The sequence below is a fragment of the Zophobas morio genome, unplaced genomic scaffold (assembly GCF_036711695.1).
Source record: "Zophobas morio isolate AGI-343-1 ecotype UQ-CSIRO unplaced genomic scaffold, CSIRO_AGI_Zmor_V1 ptg000058l, whole genome shotgun sequence".
In the NCBI taxonomy this organism is placed as follows: Eukaryota; Metazoa; Arthropoda; class Insecta; order Coleoptera; family Tenebrionidae; genus Zophobas; species Zophobas morio.
The window spans coordinates 5,817,100-5,830,720 of record NW_026972163.1 but is presented as its reverse complement, the minus strand read 5'-3'; the positions used below and the strand labels follow the sequence as shown (position 1 = coordinate 5,830,720).

The 13,621-nt window shown below is 34.6% G+C and overlaps 1 long non-coding RNA gene across 1 annotated transcript; it reads left to right on the top strand.

The window, feature by feature from the left end:
- The first annotated feature begins 6,906 nt into the window (after positions 1–6,906).
- On the top strand, positions 6,907–7,751 carry LOC135143341 (uncharacterized). Its single transcript, XR_010282760.1, has 2 exons — positions 6,907–6,976; positions 7,067–7,751. It is a non-coding gene; the product is annotated as an uncharacterized LOC135143341 (long non-coding RNA).
- Positions 7,752–13,621: the final 5,870 nt, after the last annotated feature.

Here is a 13,621-nt window from a genome sequence, read left to right as displayed (position 1 = left end):
CAGTAAGTTTTTCTGTTAAAAAATTTTGTAATGGCGTCGTCAACATTTTAACCAAGACACACCAATTTGGATAGGTGTAGTGTAATACTAATAGTAACAGTACTAAGCAATTGTAAAAAATATGAATGCATTGATAAAACAAGTATATATTCATAATATTTTAAATATTTTAGAACAACTTTACTCGACAAAACTTTAAGTTGACGTCAGACAGACGACAGAAGAGAAACGAAAGCGGGGAAGCTAATTTTTCATACTCTCTAGAGTATGAAACATCGATAAAACATGAAAGTAGTCATTTGCCCTATGGACCCGTTTACAGTACTTTCTTCGTTAGGAGTAGTCAGTAGTTCGTTGGGTAAAAAAAATTGGTCTAAAAAGTTTAGACAGTACTTCCCTCGCTGTCGGAAACGTGACGACTGCATGTCTATTATGTTTTTTTTCGCAGTAGATTTAACAGCATTCAGTTTTTTAGTTCCTGAGTAAACCAATAAAATATATTTACGCATTCATTATTTTTTTTAATCACCCGGTATATGCAAATCCAAAAAATATGAATGGAATGATAAATCACAAGAAGAGACTCATCATATTTTGTACATTTTAGATAGGATTTATTCAGTAAAATTTTGTGGTGACGTCATAAAATTTTTAGGGGGATAAGCAAATACATCTTGATCAGAAACTTACCATGCTTATGACAACTTTAAAACATCTTCAAGAATTCAAAGCATTCGGTTTTGTAGTTCCTGAGTAAATCAATAAAATAAATTTACGCATTCATTAATTTTTTTGAGTCAGCCTGTATATGCAAATCCAAAAAATATGAATGGAGTGATAAATCACAAGTACAGCTCATCATATTTTGTACAGTTTAGATAGGATTTATTCGGCAAACTTTCAAGCTGACGTCATCCATTTTTGGAGGGGATAACCAAATATATTTTGACTAAAAATTTATTATGCTCTTTATAACCTTAAAACATTTGCAAGATTTCAAAACATTCTGTTCTGTAGTTCCTGATTAAATCAATAAAATATATTTACGCATTCATTAATTTTTTTGGGTCATCCTGTATATGCAAATCCAAAAAATATGAATGGAATGATAAATCACAAGGAGAGACTCACCATATTTTGTACATTTTAGATAGAATTTATTCAACAAAATTTTGTAGTGACGTCATAAATTTTTTAGGGGGATGAGCAAATACATTTTGATCAGAAAATTACCATGTTTATGATAACTTTAAAACATCTTCAAGAATTCAAAGCATTCGGTTTTGTAGTTCCTGAGTAAATCAATAAAATAAATTTACGCATTCATTAATTTTTTTTGAGTGAGCCTGTATATGCAAATCCAAAAATATGAATGGAGTGATAAATCACAAGTACAGACTCATCATATTCTGTACAGTTTAGATAGGATTTATTCAGCAAACTTTCAAGCTGACGTCATCAATTTTTTGGAGGGGATAAGCAAATATATTTTGACTAAACGTTTATTATGCTCTTTATAACCTTAAAACATCTGCAAGATTTCAAAGCATTCGGTTTTGTGGTTCCTGATTAAAACAATAAAATAAATTCACGCATTCGTTAATTTTTTTGAGTCACCCTATATATGGAAACCGAAAAAATTTGAATGGAATGATAAATCACAAGAAGAGATTCATTATATTTTGTACATTTTATATAGAATTTATTCAACAAAATTTTGTGGTGACGTCATAGTTTTTTTTAGGGGGGACGACCAAATACATTTTGATCAAAAATTTACCATGGTTATGATAATTTTAAAACATCTTTAAGATTTCAAAGCATTCGGTTTTATAGTTCTTGAGTAAATCAGTTAAATACATTTACGCATTCATTTTTTTTTTGAGTCACCCTGTATATGCAAATCCAAAAAATATGAATGGAGTGATATATCACAAGTACAGACTCATCATATATTGCACATTTTAGATAGGATTTATTCGGCAAACTTTTGAGCTGACGTCATCAAGTTTTTCGAGGGGATAACCAAATATATTTTGACTAAAGATTTATGATGCTCTTTATAGCCTTAAAACATCTGCAACATTTCAAAACATTCGGGTTAGCAGATTCAAAATTAAATTGCAAAATGTGTTATAATTTTGATTTTTTTCCAAAAATCTGGACGTTTTGGGTACAAACTCAATTCGGAGTCGTAAACTACATGTGTAGGACTATGTTATTTTATACAATTTAAAACCCATTTACTATGTATAATTTTGAAGTGATGTCATCGTATTAGTGGTGGGGATCATTAGATAAATTTTGGTTAGCGTTTTGCCATCTACATGATATTCCTAATATAAGTACAAAATTTCACAACAATCGGTCCAGTACTTTCGAAGATTATCTGTAATCCGGGATGGCAGACAGACGGACAGACGAACAGACGGACAGACGGACAGACAGACGGAAATGGGAGACCTATTTCTTCGTCTTCTAGGGGTCATGAAAGATCGAGAAAACGTAAAAGTAGAGAGTGGGCCGACGGACTCGATTACAATACTTCCTTTGCTTACGCTCGGGAGGTAAAAATCATGTTTGTTCTTTTTAATGCCTCTTGTTTTACATGCAAATATATACACCGTGTATTAAAAATGGCGCACTAACTGAACACCACGGAATAGAGCAGAATATAGTGAATAAGGGGTAAATTATGTAAAAAATTGTAATTGACTTAATCCTAGGTTTATAAGGCTTTGAATATATGGAAATGTGGCATCGCTGTTAGTATGTTTTAACAATTAATTTTCGAAAACTAACAATAATAGGTAAATGTTTCCATCATAATATTCAACAAATGTCAAAATGACTTTTAATACGGTAAAACAAATAATAGGAACATAAATAGTGGAAGTGGAGTAACTAGGTAATAGAAAACCATTATGATTAAGTAGGTAGGTAGGCACATTAATAATTACAACAAATGATAGTTATTCGCGAAGTCAAAGAAGTCTGAAAAACTTATTTTGTGTTATCAAAATTATAAGGGGAAAATTAACCCTTATCCAACCTTTTCAGACGCTACTGAATGATAAATAGGTAAAATTAATTATTATTTTAATAAATCCTAGCAAGTGTAACAATAAAACTTTTGTCAAGACTAAATGTTGCTATAGAAACGAAAGATGATCTTTTTATCAGAGGCGTACAACGAATTTGGACATAAATTTTAATAATTTTCATCTCTAAAAAGACAACACTTTTACCTGAACTTTCTTTTACTTTTTGCACTCATACTTCGAGACCAATTGCCGATTTTATTTTGTACATACCTTTCAATAACACGCTGTATATCTTGTTCGAATACTCTGTTGCTCATTTTCCAACATTTCTTCTGTAACAGTTGCTACAGCCGCAGTGATTCTATTCCGCAGATCTTCTTCATTTACTGATAGAGTGTCATACACTCTACTCTTCATAGTACCTCAGAATGCTCAATGCTATGGTCCTCCTCGCCCGATTCAACGATTGTTAAAATTTGTATTTAGCCACCGTCTGACGTCTACAGCAAAATGTGTAGGGGCGCCATCAAGTTGAAACCACATGTTGCACTCTCTGGCTAGTGGAATATCTTCTATTAATTTTTGGTAATCGTTGTTTAAAAAGAAGAAAACTTTCACCAGTTGGGTAATATCTGTGGTCCAAGATGTTGATTATTAATTATTCCAGCCCAAAAATTAAAAGCAAATTTATGTCCTTTTACTCGTACAACGTGTGGATTTTCTAAAGCCCAATAGTGATTCTTACGCATGTTGAAAATTCCTTCCCGCGCGAAAGTAGACTCATCAGTCCATAATACGTTTTTTATAAAGTCGGATGGAATAGTATATTACATATCGAGGGTGGTAAGAAGCTAATTACGAACGAAGTTTATACACGAGCGAGCGTAGCGAGCGAGTGATGTAATATGAGTTCGTAATTAGCTTACCACCAGAGTTGTGTCATATACTTTTTCTACGATCTATAATGAAGAATCGTTTTCAGAAGAAATTTTTTTCGTAAAGCAAATATTTATAGTTGCTATGGAAACTATTCAAACAGGCACGTAATATACAGGGTGTTATTGAAAGGTACGTACAACAAAATGGACAGTTCTTCGCGAAGTCTAAGAAGTCGGAAAAACTTATTTTGTCTTATCAAAATTTTAAGGGGAAAATTAACCCTTATCCAATCTTTTTAGACGCTACTGAAGGATACATAGGTAAAATTAATTTATTTTAGTAAATCCTAGCAACTGTAACAATAAAACTTTTGTCAAGACTAAATGTTGCTATAGAAACGAAAGATGATATTTTTATCAGAGGCGTACAACGAATTTGGACATAAATTTTAATAATTTTTATCTCTAAAAGGAGAACACTTTTACCTGAACTTTTTTTAACTTTTAGCACCCATACTTCGAGACCAATTGCCGATTTTATTTTGTACGTACCTTTCAATAACAGGCTGTATATATATTACGTGCCTGTTCATTCATTACATGCCAGTGGGTGTAACTATGGTTTTACTATGAGGCTAGACAGTTCGTAATTCATGGATTACTATGTGGGAGTAGAAAAATTTTTTTTCTTTAAAATTTTTGCACTAATGTAAAGTGAATTCCAACATCTTGTGCAACTGGTCTTGTGCTTCGGCGGGGTTGATTTTCAAAAATGTCGATAACTTGTTCTTCTACTCTTGGTGTTCTTGTTGTTCGGGGACGGCCTTTGTCGTGGTTACTCACTTGTGCAATGTTTCCAGTTTCTCTCAAACGTTGATTAAGCCTCACAAATATATTTTTGTCTGGGTGGCGTCTGAAGGGTAAGGGAAAGCGTATTTTCTTGCCGCAGCTGTAAAATTTCCATTGCAAGCTCCCAGAACAGAAAACATATCACAGTAATCATTGATAGAATACATTTTGAAATTTAACGACAGAATTGTCACAACTGGGTACTGACATTATTTATTAATTACTTTGCTTCCATTGTTTGTTTAATGTCATAACCATGGTAAGGCACCCCAAAAATGAAAGTATATCATTACCTTCTAATAATGTTGCCATTTAATTTACAACTAATTTCAAGGATTTTAAGGACCTTGCAGATTCTTTATTTTTAAAGCTTAGATATTCTCGGTGAGTAATCTTTTTTTTGTGATAATATGTACGATTTAAGGTAATTTGAAACAACATCAAATGAATAGATTTTTAATTATATACATTTTAATGCCGTGTTTAAAGACCAGTAAAAATAGGTGTCTTAGAATTTTTAAAATATTTTTCTAGTGATGACTGTAGTCCCTTTTAGTGGTGGAGCTCCATTAGTGTGCCATTTTTAATTATTATCATCTAGATGATAATCAAAAATTCTGATTATGAATAATGTAATATTTACAGAGGAGCATGTTTTAACTCCTCAAAAAGTTGAAAAGGTATATATAACTAATATTATATAGTTTTAATAAATTCTGCATTAAGAAAAATTATTATAAGATAATGTTACGAATATTTATTTATATTATAGTACTATAATATTTATTTCTGGATATTAAAAAAAGAGTAAATGCGTAGTTTCTCAATTATTGCTAACAATATTTAGAATTTACTTAGAATTCATTGTTTCATTAACGAGAAATTTCCCTTTAATTTAGTATGACAGGTAAGTATGTAATTTTAAATACAACAAAAAAAAATAAAAATAACATATTTAAGGTAATACGTAAAGGAAAAAGAGAAGAAAATAAAAAATTTAAACTGAAAATGTAAAACTCTGCACAATGTCTTGGAGCATCGCAATAATACACCAGAGAAATCACAATCCATGACAATTTACTTTTTGGACCAGCTATTCATGCAATCCATAATTGGTCCTATCGAGCTGGGTGTAAAAAGGTGATTAAAACCAAATCAACTGCAATCAAAAATACCATTAAATAATTTATACAGGGTGCCGCATCCAAGTCTGGATATAGGGAATTAACATGCGAATTGGTTTTTATTTTATAATATCTCCCCAGATCACTTTAAAGCTATTATTGAGTGATGGCTTTGTGGAGGTCGAAGAGGGCTATCGGCCAGTATTTTTTTCAAATCGTTGCATCGCGCTCATTCACTGTAAAAAGGTTTTAAAAATCGTATTTTGAAATTCGCGCCCGATCCGAATTGTCGCGAAGTGTTCCGTCGTACTGTCGAAGTTCGGCGATCGCGTATTTTCATTATCCATGCAAAATTCAAATGTCAAAGTGAAATTAGAAATTATTCTCATCAGAAATCAACGAACAAGTCAAACTGAATTATTTTATCCAGTGTGATGATTATTGTAGGACAAATTAAACGGAATAAATGCACAAATTGATCCATTCATTCGTCATAGTGCGCGACCCCGTCAAACGAGCCATCTCGAACTACAATCAGACCGTATCCAAAAAGCCCAAGATGAAGACTTCAAGACTTCGAGCAGCTGGTCTTCCTCAAAACCCCATCAAAGCCCATCGGCAGCATTGCGACATTTTCTGGGAGCCCTCAAGCTAAGAATGTACTCGGGCTGCCTCACTCAGTAATCACTGAACGACTCAAATTGAATTATTTTATCCAATATGACGATTATTGTAGGTCAATTTAAACGAAATAAATGCACAAACTGCACAAAATATTTTATTAGGTTATGTTGCTGGTGCTGATCGAGTCTTTATTACTAAAATCTCATTAAAATGCCATGTTCTACTGCGATTAGATGAAAAAGCGAGGGTCCGCTTTTCTTATTGTGTGATGATAAGATTTACCATCAAAATAGCTGGCGCTTTTGAAGAGGACCTTTTAATGAACCATTTAGATAACTACAAATAACAAAACTTAACAATTGTTGATGAATGAAGTAATGATATATTGTACGAATCTGGAGAAGTATTGCACTATTTTCAAGAATTGCTCAAAAAGACTGCTCTCAGCAGCTGTACAGTAAGTAAGCCAATCTTCAAAACTCCTACGCGTGTTGATCAGCATTTTAGTTGAAATCTGAAGACAATATTGCTGGATTGCTTGTTTCAGCGCTTCTCTGTTTGTATAGCTTGTCTGAATGCAGATGGTCGTGAAGAAATCCCCAAAGAAAAAATTCTCAGGGGTTTATATCCGGCGATTGCACAGGCCAATGGGGCGGTGCAAACTTTCCATTCCAACATTGCGGAAAAATACTGGTTCAAATAAACAACATTTATGCGAACTGTATGGCTGGAGATTTTGTCCTGGATGTAAAAGACCTGCTGCAGATGCCGCACCCTTCGAGTCCCAGGAAGTATTTGCTGAGCTAGCATATTATCCTACTTCTGAGCATTCAATCCGGATTCGATGAAAAAAGGTGCAATGACATGATGTCCTAGAAGCCCCAGTCATACACTGACAATTGCACGCCATTGATAACGAAGGTCATGGACCACGTGAGGGTTGTGTAATGCTCAAATTTGATCGTTCTGACGATTATAACTTCCCTTAAGACCAAATGAACGTCAGTAAAACAAATTTTCCTCAAAAACTCTCCATCAGCCTAGATTCTCTCAAGCGTTCCTTCGTAAAACTCTATATGTGAGAAGTAGTCCCCAGGCTTCAATTTTTTGTCATGATGCTTTTTGAAATTCTTCTATCTCATCTGTTTAAGACCCCTAGAAAACGTCGTGCCCACCTGATTTTATGTAATTTTTATCACCTTTGAAAATAAATGTAACTTTATTTTGCGAAATATTATTTTTATTTTTGTTGTTGTTAACACAATAAACAAATAAAACAGTAATACAAAAGTTTCTGAATCCCAAAACACATTCGTAATAGAGAAAAATACTTTAAAATGTTGATGAGTCAATGTTCTACATTTCTCTCTCAAAAATTTCCTGTAATGAAGATGCTTCCTGGAGGCAAAAAATCCATCCCTGCTTAACGAATGTAAAATCAATTGACTTCCAATCTTTAGTGATTCCAAAAAAAAGGGTGAAATTTATCCAAATTACCTACTAATTAAATTAACTGTTGAAGAACATGCAGGCCCCCGCTTTTTCATCTAATCGCAGTAGAACATAGCATAACCTAATAAAATATTTTGTGCAGTTTGTGCATTTATTCCGTTTAAATTGACCTATAATAATCGTCATATTGGATAAAATAATTCAATTTGAGTCGTTCAGTGATTACTGAGTGAAGCAGCCCGAGTACATTCCTAGCTTGAGGGCTCCCAGAAAATGTCGCAATGCTGCCGATGGGCTTTGATGGGGTTTTGAGGAAGACCAGCTGCTCGAAGTATTGAAGTCTTCATCTTGGGCTTTTTGGATACGGTCTGATTGTAGTTCGAGATGGCTCGTTTGACGGGGTCGCGCACTATGACGAATGAATGGATCAATTTGTGCATTTATTCCGTTTAATTTGTCCTACAATAATCATCACACTGGATAAAATAATTCAGTTTGACTTGTTCGTTGATTTCTGATGAGAATAATTTCTAATTTCACTTTGACATTTGAATTTTGCATGGATAATGAAAATACGCAATCGCCGAACTTCGACAGTACGACGGAACACTTCGCGACAATTCGGATCGGGCGCGAATTTCAAAATACGATTTTTAAAACCTTTTTACAGTGAATGAGCGCGATGCAACGATTTGAAAAAAATACTGGCCGATAGCCCTCTTCGACCTCCACAAAGCCATCACTCAATAATAGCTTTAAAATGATCTGGGGAGATATTATAAAATAAAAACCAATTCGCATGTTAATTCCCTATATCCAGACTTGGATGCGGCACCCTGTATATAAATCAGTCTTTAAATACTTACTCTCCAGAATTTCTAGTAAATTTCTAATTTTCACGTAAGTAACAATGAACTATCCGATAAGTGTCAAAATCGAAGTCTGACAGAGACCTATTTGTTAAACCTTAGCGTTTTAGATGCCTAGTTTGTTGCATATGTTGAATAAAACTAAATTTCGAATCAAATATATTTAACCTCTAAGTCCTTTATTTTGAATACTACATTTAAAACTGTATTTTCAATAGAATAATTAAAGTTTTTGTATTGACTTGTTCGAGAAAATGATATTATGTAATATTTGTGAAGATTTAGCTCCATGTCATTCTATTCACTGCATTGATGACAATATTGATGCATAAGTTCATACTTCACAGTGTTGTATAGATAATACTGATCTGAAAAAGTTTAAATCATTTGCAAAGAAAAGCAATTTAGAGTACCGTATCGAGGCAGATAGATATTAATTTAGTAATGTTAATTTAGCTTTACGTTGTTTGTAATTCTTTTGAAATCTATAAATTATAATATTAACTAGCTGACCCGGCCACGCGTTGCTGTGGCTAAAGTTTTTGTTATATTACATTATAGTAAACAATGTAAGAGGAACAATAAGAGAACATCAGTCACGGAGTCCACTATGCTTTTTCACAGAGATGGTATTTGTAAAAAAATATGGTGATCTCCTTATTTGACTTTCTACTACTATAACCCTTTAGTACAATGAAATTATTTACGAACAAAGACGAAAATGTTGATGTTGGTATACAAATTCACTGGATTGAGATTTGAAGGGGAAGTACGTTGAACACAATATTTCGTTCACTACAAAATAAATTTAATTAATTTTATAGCGTCAACAACACGTGGTAATTATGCTGTTAAAATGTAGCTTATATGACACGTTCGTAGATTTACCATAGCAGCGCCATCTATTGATTACTTACTCAACCCAGTCGAAAGGTATCGACATCTGTTAGAATCATTTGGAGTTAACAGATAATTGTGACTGTCAAATAATAACAGACAAATAATTAGCAATAAATTAAAATTGCGACTATAATTTGAGATTTAAACTATCCTATCTCTCAAGTTGGATCGAACTGCACATGGTGTGCGAATTTTATTATAATCGGTTAAGTGGTTTAGGAGTCCATTGAGGACAAACATTGTGACACGAGATTTATATATATTAAGATAAAGCTTCAAAAAATACATGCTTAGCAACGATTCACAAGGGTGCAAGCTTCTCTCCAAATATATTACCATTCCTAATAAAATTAGCAGTAAAATTTAACACTTAATTAGACAGTGAGTTACCCGATCAGTCCGTGCATACAAATTAAAAAACTGTTGCTCTTTCATGGTGGCTTTGTTATTTGACCCTCAAAATCTGGTTGGTATGATCTAGATGCCCTCTAAATTTTTGTTTAAAATTGAAAAAAGTTGGTAAAGAACTTACTGACAGCAAGTCTGCACTATCAGCCCTGGACAGCTGTATGGTTCGATCCGGGCTGGTTTGGGAGTGCAGACAAACGCTAAGGTATGTAACGCAGAGGAATAGTGTAGAACTTTGTTGGATCAAAGGACACAGTGGTAACTAAGGAAACGAGAGGGCAGATGAGTTGGCAAATCGAGCCGCGCGCATGCCCTTCTTGGGACCCGAACCGACGCCCTATCGAACGAACTCGTAAAGCAATATACCCATAGACGCCATGAGAAAATATGGACGACGTTGAGCAGCTGTCGGCAAAGTAGAGCTTGTATGGCGACACCAGACCGTAAGTTGACGAAATTTTATGTCTCACTTTCAAGGGACAAATTGCGTAAACTGGTAAGATTCCTTACGGGACATTACCAGTTTAACAAACATCTACATACGATAGGACTGGTAGCAGGCCCAATCTGTCGTGGATGCAATGAAGAAGAGGAAACAGCTGAGCACATTCTTCGTGAGTGTCCAGCCCTAGCCCCCTACAGGAAATCCATAGTAGGGGAGGAGCGGGAAAACACCCTGATATGGACTTGGGGAAGGTACCGTGTGCCCAAAGGCGAGGCCTAAGTGCCGGCTGGCTACGGTGAGCCCTCATAAATTAAAAATCCAGAATCCAGACCACCTCTAAATTCATTCACCCAAAAATGAATACTTTTTGACACTAGTCATACTCCCCGCGAATTTCATTCAACTTGGCTTTAATCTGCGCCGTCGTCCACTGCGTTAAATAATAGTTATTTATATTTCAAGGGAGCAAAGTGAAACATTTCCTCCCGCGGATTCAGGTTGAGTCCCGACGCGTAGCGGAGGGCCTTAAGAATCCGAGGAAGGAAATGGCACTTTGCTCAAGTGATATATATGTATATAAGGCATATATATAATTTTTTCTTCGAACTAACGTTTAAAATCAATTTTATAAAAGTTTAAATGAAAAAACTATTACCGCAATAAACTAACTCATCTAGATAGTTTCTATGACAATTTTCAAACAAACAAAAAATTAATCGCATTTGAACAAAGCGTCTCGTGAATTGTAGTTTTGTGTTCCTTAAAACGCATTAATTTTGGAAAAAATGGAGGATTTGGATGAAAGTAGTGCTTCAGATAATAATTGTACATGTCCGGACATTTTAGAAGAAGCCAGTTTATAAATTTATAAACGTCATTTTTGACAAAAATGTACTTTAGCTTCCGGCGGGAGCCAAAATGTTTACCTCCCGCCAGGAGGTAAAGTGACACTTTATGCCCTTAAATGAGGGAAGAAAATCACATTATATATATATAGTGAGTAAAAAAAATGTTTATTCATTGCGTGAAACTCTTGTTTTTCAATTTTTGTAAAAAACGAAAAATTCATCAACTCAAATGGATGCCACACTTAAACTACACATTCTCCAAGGTTAAAATTTGACAACAGGTTCTCTAACGGATCAGTCTTGGTAACTGCAATGAGATTTAGCGGATTATCACATTGCTTCATGTAAATTTATCACATTTCTCAAACAGACCTTGTAAAAGAACACTACGCGTAGGTCACTGTTTAACTGCTCTAGAGTTGCAATATCTATAAGGAAGATACGTTTGAAGATTATTGTTACGAAATAAACCCATACGCCTCCCCGGTACGACGCCTATGGCACGTCGAGAGCTTTCTCGTATGTACGGCAACAATGACTCATCATAGATGACGGCGGCTAGCGATCGCTAAAGAAAAACCTGGAAGTGGAAGTCGCGATGGGCAACCCAGAAAAGCCTCGAAGCGGAGTTCTCGATCCATCGAAAGGAACACGTAGGTTTAAATAGAGGCTACCGTCGGGAACGATTATTATTCAGTCAAACCGAGTCCAGTGATTGTTAAGAAGGGACCTTCGAGTTGTGCCGGAATTATTTTGTAAATAATCGCTGTGCAGTTAGTCGTGTAAACTTGAGTTATTAAGAAATAAATTGTATTTTACGCACGCCGATTTTATGCACCGAGCAACGTAACATTATGATATACAGAGTCTGTGACCAAAGAAGTAAAATGTTCCAATAGTGTCAATTAGTCAGTTATATTAAAACTCTAGAAGACGGAGAGATTTTAAATGCCAATATCAGTACAGATCATGTGGTCTGGTATTACAACAATTGTGCAGTGTATGAGAAAAGGGTAAATAAACAAAGCATTATGTCTTTGGTCTTCTGATAGCAGTCACAGTCTTGTATTTTGCTTTTACCGAACTTTTCGTGTTTTCATTCCTCTAAGTAATGATAATGTAATAAATGTTTTGAAAAATAGCCAAATAACAAATTCTGATAACCCGCCTAAAAGCAACCTAAGCAGTAAACTGTAAACTGTATGAGATGTGGTAAAGTTTCAATTTACTACCAAAACGTTCGCGGATTGAGGACAAAATTAAAAATTCCTTCTTGTAGCTTAGTTGTTGTTACATATGGCATTCTCATGTATAAAGAAACATGGTTGACTGACGACTTGTTTAAGGAAGAACTAGGAATGTGTGATGATAATATTAATCGCCAACATCGCAGGTCTTTTCATGTTATTTATTAAACATATTTTGTAGTGTAGCAGAAGTAATGCGAGTAATTCTGCCTTTCAGTTCTTCTATGGTGTGAATGGAAATTTTAAAAATAGTGTTTTTTAGATGACCGAACAAGAAGTAATCCAGAGGGGTGAATCTGATGACCTTGGGTGGTACTCAGGAACTGAATGTGAACAAACTTATCAGTCTATCATCAAAGAATTCACGTAAAAAATTCTAATTGTCTACTGTTGCATGTGCCATGGCACCGTCATGTTGAAAGAATCCGTCTTGGAGTTCATCATCCTAATATCCTATAACTCTCGAACAAAATCAGTTAGGATATTGTTTCGATATCTTTGTGCTGTCACAGTTTCCTCAAAGACTTTGGGTTCAATGATACGTCTGCGAGACATTGCGCACCATACACCAATTTTAACAGGATGGACTGATGTTTCACGAAAAACATGTGGATTTTCAGAACTCCAACATCTCATATTTTGAGAATTACCAAAACCTACAAAAAAAATCTCGTAACTGTGATTCCAAATTGACACAAACTCAGCACCGGAGAGATGAAACCAAGCTTCATCGGAAAAATGTTAAATACAGCACGTTATCATCATTGAGATGTTCAAGAAATCATCTGCAATGGGCAATACGTCTATTAAAATCAGCCGACAAAAGTTCGAGATATGCATGAAGTTTGTACGGAAAAAGGTAGAGCTTTTTTTTACAATTTTATGGCATGTACCCACGGAAAGTCCAACTTCTTGCAACAGATGCCTCAGTGA